Source organism: Somniosus microcephalus, chromosome 7, assembly GCF_052327205.1.
Source record: "Somniosus microcephalus isolate GS21.2 chromosome 7, FLI_Smic_1.0, whole genome shotgun sequence".
Lineage (NCBI taxonomy): Eukaryota > Metazoa > Chordata > Chondrichthyes > Squaliformes > Somniosidae > Somniosus > Somniosus microcephalus.
Genome location: NC_140993.1, coordinates 154651857 through 154664287, shown reverse-complemented (window position 1 = coordinate 154664287; position 12431 = coordinate 154651857).

Here is a 12431-nt window from a genome sequence, read left to right as displayed (position 1 = left end):
TGTGCGAAAACCTGGAACTTGTAATCTGTCAAGTTTCAGCTTGACAGATCATACGAATCCGCAGGAAATGAACATTTGCTGGTAAGCGAATGCTCACAAAACTCTTATGCCTGGTAAAAGCAGGCGTAAGGTCTTCTTTTACCAACATAAGGGTTTAAATAAATATTAAAATAAATTAAAAAAATAATTTAACCATACAAAAACCTTTAAAATTAGTTTAGGTTATTTTTGGCCCCATGAAAAATGTTTACATTTATTTTTCAAAAAATTAATTTTTTGTTTTAAATGTTTAATGAAATTGTATTTTAATTAATTTTGAACATGTTGTGGCGACACGCCACCACTGGACACAATCCGCTCACGGCGGTACGGACAGTTTAAGCAGACTCCCCCAACCGGGGGCCCTTTCCTCCAGCAACTTGTTTCCCACAGGGACAGGCTGCCGGGAGCACTTCCTGTCTGGGGAGTATTTAAGTCAGGCGCGGGCTCTTCCAGTTCCTGTTTTGCCATGAGGCTGAAATAAAAAGTTGTTCTGTTTACTAGCTCTGGTCTCGACTCCCACGTTTGCCGCGGTATCTCAACACTGGTGACCCCGACGCTCAGGACGAATCCTAAGCTAGCATGGCGGATACAAACGCAGTCACGGTTAAATTACCAGACTTTTGGGAAAACTTGGCCGAAGCCTGGTTCGTTCAAGCCGAGTCCAGATTCCGGCTGAAAGGCATCACATCGACACCACGAAGTACGACTACCTCGTCTCCTCGCTCACGTACGCTACCGTCCCCAAGGTTTGGGCAGTGCTGCAGGACCCACCACAGACTGGCAAGTACGAACATCTGAAGGCTGCGCTCCTTAAAAAATTTCAAACGTCCTCTTACCAGCGCCATTCCAACTCCTTGACCTCCCCGGTCTCGGTGACGCTTCACCATCAGACCTGCTTTCCCACATGCTGTCCCTCGTGGATGACAAGCCCCCCGGCGCCCTCTTTCGCACGCTTTTCATTCGGCAGCTTCCCGCCAGCATCCGCCCGCTCATTGTGGAGTCCGGCTCCACGGACCTGAATGACATAGCAGAAAAGGCCGACCGGCTGCTCTCTGCACAGTCCGCGCGCGACGTCACGCCCGACCTCGCGGCAACGACCACGCGGTCTCCCCGGCCCACCAGGCCCGCCCGCCCTACCACTCTGGGCCACTGTTACTACCACACCCGTTTTGGCACTAAGGCCCAACGCTGCACGCCACCGTGTACCTTCAATTCCCCCCCCGCACCGGCCCCCGCGATGGCCGTGGGGCAAAAGGGGCCCCTACTGTACGTCACTGACGACAGAACCAACCGCCGATTTCTGTGCGACACAGGGGCCCAGCACAGCATCACCCCCGCCTCCGCCCTCGAAATCCAACGCGGCACACGAGGTATCACGCTGGCCGCCGCCAATGGCTCGGACATCCGCACATATGGCACCCGCATGGTCACGCTCGACCTCGCGGGCCGCCGCTGCCGCTGGGAGTTCCTCACCGCCGAGGTCCTCTGCCCACTCATCAGCGCCGACTTCCTACGCGCCCACGGCCTCCTTGTCGACATTCCGAGGCACCGCCTCGTCGACGCCAACACTATGGCCACCATCCCCGGCGCCTTTACCCCGGACCGTTCGGCCGGCCTGACGACTTACTGCCTCGCCAGGGCCGTGGACGACTACTCGGCACTCCTAGCCGAGTTCCCCGCCCTCACCAACCCGACCTTTTCGGCCAAAGCCGCCAAACACGGGGTGGAGCACTATATCCCCACCACCGGCCCTCCAGTTTCTGCCCACGCCCGCAGGCTCAACCCGGCCAAGCTGGAAATCGCGCGGGCCGAGGTCACCACCATGGAACAACTCGGCATCATCCGCCGCTCCAGCAGCCCCTGGGCCTCGCCCCTCCACATCGCCCCTAAGCCCGGCGGAGGCTGGCGCCCTTGTGGGGACTACCGCCGCCTTAACGACGCCACCACCCCCGACCGATACCCGGTGCCCCACATCCAGGACTTCTCGGCCCGACTGGCCGGACGAACCGTCTTTTCCAAAGTCGACCTGGTGCGCGGTTACCACCAAGTCCCCGTACACCCCGCGGACATCCCCAAAACGGCCGTCATCACCCCATTCGGCCTGTTCGAGTTCCTGAGGATGCCCTTCGGCCTCAAGAATGCAGCCCAGGCTTTCCAGCGCCTTATGGACTTGGTCCTGCAGGACCTGAACTTCCTATTCGTCTATCTAGACGACATTCTCGTGGCCAGCTCCTCCAAACAGGAACACCTCGAACACCTTCGCGTCCTGTTCGGGCGCCTAGCCCAACACGGGCTCATCCTCAGCCCGGCGAAGTGCCAATTCGGCCTAACCGAGATCGATTTTCTCGGTCACCACATCACCCCTGCTGGGGCCGTCCCCCTGCCCAACAAGGTGCAGGCCGTCCAGCAGTTCCCCCGCCCCACAACCATCAAGGGCCTCCAGGAGTTCCTCGGGATGGTGAACTTCTACAACAGGTTCATCCCCAGAGCTGCAGCCCTCATGAAGCCCCTATACGACTCCCTCCGAGGTAAATCCGGCAAGATGGCCATAGCCTGGACCACTGACACGTCAGCCGCCTTCGATGCCACCAAAAACGCGCTCGCCGACGCCACTCTGCTCGCGCACCCGAGGGCCGATGCCCGGGTCGCGCTCACCACCGACGCCTCCGACCACGCGGTCGGGGCCGTGTTCGAGCAGTGGGTTAATGGCGCGTGGCAGCTACTTGCCTTCTACAGCCGCCAACTGCGCCCCCCGGAGGTCAAATACTCCACTTTCGACCGCAAGCTTCTCGCGCTCCACCTGTCGGTCCGCCATTTCAGGTTCCTCCTGGAAGGCCGCCCCTTCACCGCGTACGTGGACCACAAGCCACTCACATACGCGATGTCCAAGCACACCGAACCCTGGTCCGCTCGGCAGCAACGCCAGCTCGCGGCCGTGTCCGAGTTTACCACGGACATCCAGCACGTCTCCGGTAGAGACAACGTTGTCGCCGACTGCCTTTCCCGTCCCGCCATCTGCGCGAATCACCTCTCGGTCGACTACGCGCAACTAGCAGCGGCCCAGCTCACGGACCCAGACCTCCTCTCAGCGGCTACCAGCCTGCCAGGGCTACACCTAACCAAGGTCGCGCACGGGCCCGAAGCCACGGCAGTCACTTGCGACATCACACTCAGCCGACCCAGGCCAGTCGTCCCTGAAACCTGGCGCCGCCACGTCTTCGACGCGCTCCATGGGCTCTCCCACCCGGGTTCCCGCGCATCCGTCAAACTCCTCTCCCAGCGTTTCGTCTGGCGCGGCCTCAGCAGAGATGTTCGGACTTGGGCCACCTCCTGCCTTGCCTGCCAACGGGCTAAGGCACAACGGCATACAAAAGCACCCCTGGGAGACTTCGAGGTACCCAGCCGCCGCTTCGACCACGTACACGTCGACATCGTCGGGCCCCTGCCGCCATCGCAAGGCCAGACTTATCTCCTCACGATGGTCGACCGCTACACACGCTGGCCTGAGGCAGTGCCGCTGACCTCCACCACCACAGCTGACATCGCCAGGGCATTCATTAACACCTGGGTAGCGAGGTTCGGCGTACTGGCCGACATAACCTCCGACAGAGGCGCCCAGTTCACCTCCGAACTCTGGACGGCCACAGCACGCAACCTCGGTGTGACGCTCCACCGAACCACGGCGTACCACCCGCAGGCCAACGGGCTTTGTGAACGCTTCCACCGGTCACTCAAGGCCTCACTCCGCGCCGGCCTGCAGGACAGTACCTGGACTGACCGCCTACCGTGGGTACTACTAGGCCTATGCACCGCGGTCAAAGAAGACCTCCAGTCCTCGGCAGCGGAGTTAGTCTACGGACAACCGCTGCGCGTCCCAGGCGAATTCCTTCCGGAGGCTACCACGCCTTGGTCGGCCGACCAGCAGCGGCTCAACTTTTTCTCTTCCGCTCAGCAGTTCGCCCCACTTCCGGTCAACCGACACGGCGAACTCGCACCTCACGTTCCGCCGAATTTACAGCAGGCGCACTTCGTCTTCGTGCGACGCGATGCGCACCGCGGACCCCTGCGACCCCCGTACGACGGACCGTATGAAGTACTACAAACCAGGGACAAGGTCTTCAAGCTGCGACTCGGCGACAGGGTCGAGACAGTCTCCATCGACCGGCTCAAACCAGCACACACAGAACCAGGGCAACAGGTCCCCGTGGCCCGGCCTCCAACTAGAGGCCGTCCCGCCAGCAAGCCAGCACAGCCGGCGGCGAACCGCCAGGCCCCGCCAACTAGACCGGCGATCACGCAGCGCCGCTGCGGCAGAACCATCAGACCACCGTCACGACTCGTCCACTCCTCCTAAGCGGATTCTGGGGGGAGCTCTGTGGCGACACGCCACCACTGGACACAATCCGCTCACGGCGGTACGGACAGTTTAAGCAGACGCCCCCAACCGGGGGCTCTTTCCTCCAGCAACTTGTTTCCCACAGGGACAGGCTGCCGGGAGCACTTCCTGTCTGGGGAGTATTTAAGTCAGGCGCGGGCTCTTCCAGTTCCTGTTTTGCCATGAGGCTGAAATAAAAAGTTGTTCTGTTTACTAGCTCTGGTCTCGACTCCCACGTTTGCCGCGGTATCTCAACAATGTGATGATTTATTTTTATTTCAGTGCTGTGAAATGTATTTTTTAGGGGATTCCTAATTCTGCTTGTGGGAATTCTGTCTGTAAATGGAATCCCCATAAGCATAATGGGAATCCCCCTTTGTGATTGGTTGGGCCGGCCCACGTGGTCCCAGAAACACTTGTGAACCACATGCGCCCCTGGGATATGTGGGCCTTTATGCAGCCGTGTGCCTGCAGGCCCAGGAGCACGAGTCTTCGAAGATACGGAAGCACCAGGTAGGTGCGGAGTTTTCTTGCGGTTCAGAGGCATTCGCCCGCGGGAAGCCTCTGACCACAATTTCCAGCCCATAAATCTCATCATTAAAGAGGTCCTTATGCTGTTAAGTTCCAGCCCTAACTTCCTGTGGCACATTGGCAATTAATGTGTAAATGCATCAACTTCATGAAACTCACAAGGAGGTTGAGGGCGAGCTGCCATTTTCGTGAGGCTAATGGCAGAGTGGTGTAAATAGTCCAGCAACTTGTGGCAATTTGCAATTCATGGGCTATCTCTTCCTCACCTCAAGTTGCTGGACAATTTACACATTAATAACGGCGAGCGCCATTAAACTCGCCGTTATTTTGGCAGCCAATTTTGGGCCAATAGCAAATGCTCATGGTGTCAGAACTGGAAGATAGCTTACTCTGAATCTACCAGATATTCTAAAAGGAGATATAGTAGAGGAATAGAGAATGTTTAATGTCACAAAAGCTGGCTTCCCACAGCTCCTATGCTTTTCAGCTAACTGATCAAATCAAAGCTGGTATGCTTTTTGTATGACTGTTCAATAGATTTCCATTTCAAAATATACCCTCCAATTCCAAAATATGTCTTCTATAAAATATTTATGCATTGACCCAATATTTAAAACAGTTGAATCTACATTTTCATTGAGGAGTCCTATGGCTACCTGTCGCTCATGTCTGAACTTCTTTCAGGTCAAGTCCCAGGGTTACTTGACTTTCACATTGGTCTGGTTTGGCTGGATGGGTTTCATCACTGCTACATCTGTACCCTCCTGTGTGATTTGAACTTGCAACTGTTCAACTAAGGAGGCCTGGGCTCAATCACTACTGCTGTATCCCTGCCATCTGTTTCTAGCCCCGTTCATGCTGTTTGCCACTTACTGCAGCCCATATTGTACTGCTGCAATAGTCATGGCATTCAGAACCTTTGCAGGACCAGGAACTGCAATTAATGAACTAACGGTGGGTACATGCCTGTGGGTTTTAAATCGTCTCTCCGCATTCCTCTTCATCATGTAAAATGAAAAATTATTTCTACATTGAATTTAGTTTAATTAGTTAGGTATAAACATAAATAATGACAAACCATGGAATGCAAAATATAACCTCCTCTTGGTACTGGGTAAAAGAAAGAATTGCAATTATATAGCACCTTTCACAACCTCAGAAAGACCCAAAGCGCTTTACAGCCAATTACGTAATGAGATAATGACCAGATAATCTGTTTTAGTGATGTTGGTTGTGGGTTAAATATTGGGCAGGCCACTCATTCAGGCTCCCCTTCATTATCTGAACACAGTCATCAAAATCACCATTACGGATGAATATCAAATTAAACCGAGCAGCCAAGAGACCATAATTGGGCCACTTCACCTTTCTATACAAAAGATCTCAATTTGGAATAATTCAGACTAGTGAAGATTACAACAACAGGTTGTATTTATATAGCGCCTTTAATGTAGTAAAACATCCCAAGGCATTTAAATTACGATTAGGAAGGAGCTTCCCCTTTTAAAAACTATAAACAATCCCTCTTGAGGTAATTTTGTTTTTAAAATGTTTAATACAGTACTGAGACAAATGTAAAAAAATTATACTTACGCAGAGTGCTGATAAAGCCATTGACATTGCCTTGTGTGCAGAGGGACACACAATGTCGCCAAACTGATGGAGAAATTACATTTCCTCTGACATTTTCTCATTGCACTGCTGTCTTTCCAGGGCTTCTTTCCTTAGCTTCATAGCATCATGGTAGTTCAGCATTAGTTCTCTAGCACAGAGCCATGGAGATGGGCACAGTTTAATCCACAGAAAAAACAAACTGAATTGCAGAATGAAACTCCAAGACATTGATAAAAATCCTGAAATCCTATGTAATAAATAGGAATTAATTTATTAAGTTGCTTTCAAGCACTGCCTTTGGTCATTGGCCTTTTTTCAGGGCTGTTTTTAAGTTGTACGTTGTTTTCTTGATATGTCAGCTTTTCCGAATTTTGTAGCCTGGCATGTATGTAAAGACAATTGTGGGGCACACCTGAATTCCTGAAAAGCACTCCTGGGCTGTGAGGCTCCAGGTCTGGAGCATGATTCATAAAATTACCGCTTCTAAGAATGGTTGAAAGCCCTCCCCCTCATTGGCTGTCAATGGAAAACTAGGCAGGGCCAAGGAAATTCTCAATCGGGGAGCCCCCCAGACATGCCCCTCTCTGATACAGGAGACCGTGTTTGGACTGGATGGAGTATCCACATCAAACAAGGTCCTGCAGAAAGTAGCAGCCCAGGCCGGGAGCCCAGTGTATCTGGACTAATTTGCAGGTCTTCCACTGCACTCCCGCCAACTTGCAGTCGGAGTGCACTGGAACCGTGTGAATTTTTGGGACTCCTATGTCTTAACGTATGGATCTATTGGACCAAAACACTTCCAAAATCATGTTTTTCTGAAATATATTTTTCTAAAATGTTATGTCCCCCATATTGCTCAGCTGGTCAGTGGATTCTGACCGTAGCTCAGGTAGGAGTCGAGTAGAACAGTTACAAACTCTGCCAGGGCCTGGATATGTCAGCTTCTGGCCTTATGATGGAGATTCTGGTGACCTTGTATTGGGAACAGAGCATCCCCTTGCCCCAAACAAGGCCACTGATGCAGAGGGGGGTGGGGCTGAGGCCGGGACTTCTGCTGCTGGAAATTTCTACTTCCTGGGCCTCAAAGTGGCCTGGCATAAGTTAGAGGCTAATACACCAAGTGAGATGAAGCATACCAGCCACTTGAAGGATAAGGATAAGGATAAGGGGTAAGCCATTTAGGACAGAAATGAAGAGGAATTTCTTCACCCAGAGAGTGGTGAACCTGTGGAATTCTCTACCACAGAAGGCAGTAGAAGCCAATTCATTAAATATATTCAAGAAGGAGTTGGATATATTTCTTAAGGCTAAAGGGATCCAGGGGTATGGGGAGAAAGCAGGGACCGGGTACTGAAATTGGATGATCAGCCATGATCGCATTGAATGGCGGAGCAGGCTCGAGGGGCCGAATGGCCTACTCCTGCTCCTATCTTCTATGTTTCTATGTTTCTAAGTGGGACCCACCTGGAAGTCCAGGTCAGGTCAGATAAGTGGTCTGGGCCATAAAGACAAGGTAATTCTAAATCTTTTTAATTAATGATAATATCAGCCCTCTTACAACAGAGGCCAAAGGGGTCATACAAACATCTTTGGGGAGGGTGGGCAGGAGAGAGACTGCCACTGGACTTTCTAGCCTGTGGGGGCTGGCGGGAATCGAAGATGCCCCTCTAGTGGTGTGGGTGCCAGCTGGCAATATTTAACTAGGGTGACATCCCACTAATCCCATATATTCTAGTGGTTCATTGGCAGAGGTAACTGGCAGTCAGATCCTGGCATAAGAAGGAATGAACTTGCATGTATATAAGGTGTAACTATCAGGATTGCGTCCTAGAGCAATCTCTGGAACAATGGCCTGAATTTTCTGGGGTCTGTGCGGGAACGATTGGAGGCGGGTCAGATGGGAAATTTGAAATATCCTGCAGCGGGTCAGGAACCCGCCATAATCTTGGCCCCACGCGCCTTTCCCTTGGGCACGTTTGCCGGCGCGGCAGTGACCGGAATGACAGAGGCGGGCGAGCTAATTTAAATCATTATGAGGTACTTGTCAGACTCTTAAGCACCTTTTTCCACCCGACCTTTCAAATTTCCCTGGATGAGCATGGGAATCACGCAGCTCGGAAACCACATCTGTGAACCTGAGGCGGAGGTTGAGTGGCCATTGATCCAGCTCATTAGTGCACAGCATGAGAAGTACAATAAAAACTCCAACCTCACAGCTGATCACTTTCCTAAGGTAGATGCTGTTGCTAACTGCATTGTCAGCACAGATTTAGCTTTCTAGAGGTTGCAAGTGTTTCCAGCAACGTCGGCATCCACTGTCGCCTCATTGGTAGAACTTATCACACCATTGACAGATTGCTTCTGTCATTAACCTGCCATCTATTTCATCAGTATGGGTGCCGTTTATACTGTCTCACCTAGTCCTCAGAATCGGACCACAATGAGCCCCAACACCAGCAGCACCTGGCTCACCAGCAGCACCAACAACAATACCACCAACCTTCTTCTCAACCACCTGATGCTGCACAGGACAGAGGGCATCAGTGCAGGGCTGCACCACGCCGGAGGCGATACCCTCAACACAGGGTATACAGGCAGAGGAAGAGCTTCCTCAACATGATGGAGCAGCAGTGCCAAAGGAGGCTCAGGCTATCATGCCAGGTCATCGCAGACATTTGCACATTGCTGGAGGAAGACCTGCAGCCCAGAGGAGTGGGTGGCCATGCCTTACCAGTGGCTGTCAAAGTCATCAGCACCCTCAACTTCTTCACCTCAGGCTCCTTCCAGAAATCTGCAGTATACATTTGCAGCATCTTGCAGTCGGCTGCCCACAGATGCATCACACAGGTCACCAATGTTTGACAAGTCAGCCAATTATATCAACTTTGCCAGTGTTACTGAGCGGGCGCTCGGCTTTGCCACTCTCGCTGGCTTCCTATAGGGGCAGGGCGTCATCGACTGCACACATGTGGCCATCAGGGCACCCCATCATTACTCAGTAGTTTGTGTTACCCGCAAGAGCTTCCACTCCCTCAATGTGCTGCTCGTCTGCAACCATAGGAAGATCATCATGCATGTGTGCACAGAATTCCCTGGCAGCTGTCATGACTCTTTCATCCTGTGCCAGTCCACCCTCCTTTGGCTCTTTGCTCCTCCAAACAGAATTTCCGGCTGGCTGCTTGGAGACAAGGGCTGTCCACTGAAGACATGGCTCATGACACCCTTGAGGAGGCCAAGTACTGAGGCCCTGGAGAGATATAATGAAAGCCATATGTCCACCAGATGTGTCACAGAGCAGACAATAGGCATGCTGAAAATGTGCTTCAGATGCCTTGACAGATCTGGAGGAGCCCTTCAGTACGCACCAGCCAGGGTCTCCAGAATCATCGTGATCTGCTGCACCCTGGAAAACATAGCGCAGTAGTGAGGATTAGCGCTGCATGAGGAGCAAGGCAGTGAGCGCACAGCCTCTTCAGAGGAGGAGGAGGAGGAGCATCAGCTGGAAGACGAGGAGGAGGAGCAGGAGGAACCTGCAGTCCAGATCTCACCAGTACCCGAGCACATTGCTGCCCAGGAGGCCAGGGATGGGCTCATCATGGCCAGGTTTACTTAACTTTATGCATTACACCCATATGGCTGCCACATGATGCGCCAGGTTGGCACCACCCCACAGCAACATCATAAAGCATCCCTACAATGACCAAGCCATTCATTTCACACTGACCACCATTGCTGGAGGTAACATTATGTCTCACCATTCACTCCAACTGACTAAGCCACTTCCAAAGGTGCACACAAATTTGTCCATGATCGGAAAGTGGTGAAAATAAAGTTTTTTTTATCTCTGACATCACAGTAACGGAAACTTTACAGTAACATTTAATAAAACACCCAAGTGGTTACCCTTGTGAATCTTTCTCTTATGCGTGCTTTTATGAGGTGCTACCCGTGGCTTCAGCAGAGGTAGAGGCAGCCTGCTCACTTCCCTGCTGCAATTGCACAGACATTTTTGGCGGATGTTCTCTGGGTTTTGGAGCCTGTTATGGCTCCGCCAATGTCTGCTTCTCCTGTGAATGTGCAGGGCAAACTTGGCCTTTGTGATCCGAGGAGGCATCTGGGGCTCTGACTGAGTGGGGGCAACCGGGGAGAAGTGTGAGTGCTTTGAAAGTAGCCCCCACTTGCATGTCCGCTCTCACCATCATCCCTCTCATGGTCCACCTGCACTTTCCTGCTAGCAAGGAGCTGGAGAGCACCTTGCTGCACAGCAGTGGGGCCATGAGGACCTACTTCTACATTGACATCCCTCCTAACCATCTATTCTCCATAGAGACCATGTGCTCCTGTGAGTGCTGCATTAGCTGCTCCATGCAGGTGGCCATCCTATCCATGGAAGAGCCTAGAGTCGCCATCACCTGCGACACAGTGGTGCTCATGTTGGAGATGGACTCCTCCATTCTCTGGACATTTGCAGACATCGCAGTCGCAAAACCTGTCACAGCCTCCTGCACTTCTTGCTCCACCTCCAGGATTGCCCTCTTTCTGGATGGCCCCCGAGGCTCAGCGTCTGCATGGAGCTGAGCAGAGCTGGGAGCATCCTGCGCTCTCTGGCAAGGCGTCTCCACTGCTGTCCTTGTCTCCACCAACTGCTCTTGCTCACTTGTGACTTATGAGAAACCATCTCGCGTGGGATCCACTGATGTGTAAGTATCTGCGCTGGTGCTGGGTGCGCTTATGTCTGGTGACAGTGCGCCCTCAGAGGCTGGAGGCTGCTCTGAGAAGTCATCTTCCTCTTCCTCCTGGACAGTGGGGGGGTCACCTGATGCACCTGTGGGAGAGTAAAGAGATGAGTTAGATAAATAATTTGAAGGGGTCCAAATACCATTATGCACATGATGAACATTCACTGGCTGCTGACATTAGTCCCCATATAGGCAGCTTCAGCTTAGGCAGTCCCTCAGAACCGAGGATGACTTGCTTCCACATTAAAAATGAGTTCGCAGGTGACTGATGAGTCCAATGCGGGACCCACAGTCTCTGTCACAGGTGGGGCAGACGGTGGTTGAAGGGGCAGGTGGGTGGGGTACTTGGGTTGACGTGTGCTCCTTGCGCTGCCTGCGCTTGGCTTCCACTTGCTCCTGGTGAAGAGACTCGAGATGTTCGGCGCCTTCCCGGATGCGTCTCCTCCACTTTGTGCGGTCTTGGGCCAGGGATTCCCAGGTGTCAGTGGGGATGTTACACTTTTTCAAGGAGGCTTTGAGGGTGTCCTTGAAATGTTTCCTCTGCCCACCTGGGGCTCTCTTGCCATGCTGGAGCTCCGAGTAGAGCGCTTCTTTTGGGAGTCTCGTATCGGGCATGCGGACAATGTGACCCGTCCATCGGAGCTGATTGAGCATGGTCAAAGCTTCGATGATGGGGATGTTGGCCTGAGCAAGAACACTGACGTTGGTGTGCCTATCCTGCCAATGGATTTGCAGGGTCTTGCGGATGCAGCATTGGTGGTACCTCTCCAGTGCTTTGAGGTGCCTGCTGTACATGGTCCATGTCTCTGAGGCATACAGCAGGGCGGGCATCACTGCTGCCCTGTAGACCATGAGCTTAGTACTGGGTTTGAGGTCCTGGTCTTCAAACACTCTCTTCCTCAGGCGACTGAAGGCTGCACTGGCACACTGAAGGCGGTGTTGGACTTCGTCGTCGACGTCTGCACTTGTTGACAGTAGGCTCCCGAGGTATGGAAAGTGGTCCACGTTGTCCAAGGCCTTGTCGTGGATTTTGATAATCGGGGGGCAGCACTGTGTTGCGGGGGCAGGTTGGTAGAGGACCTTTGTCTTACGGATGTTTAGTGTAAGGCCCTGCTCTCGTACGCTTCGGT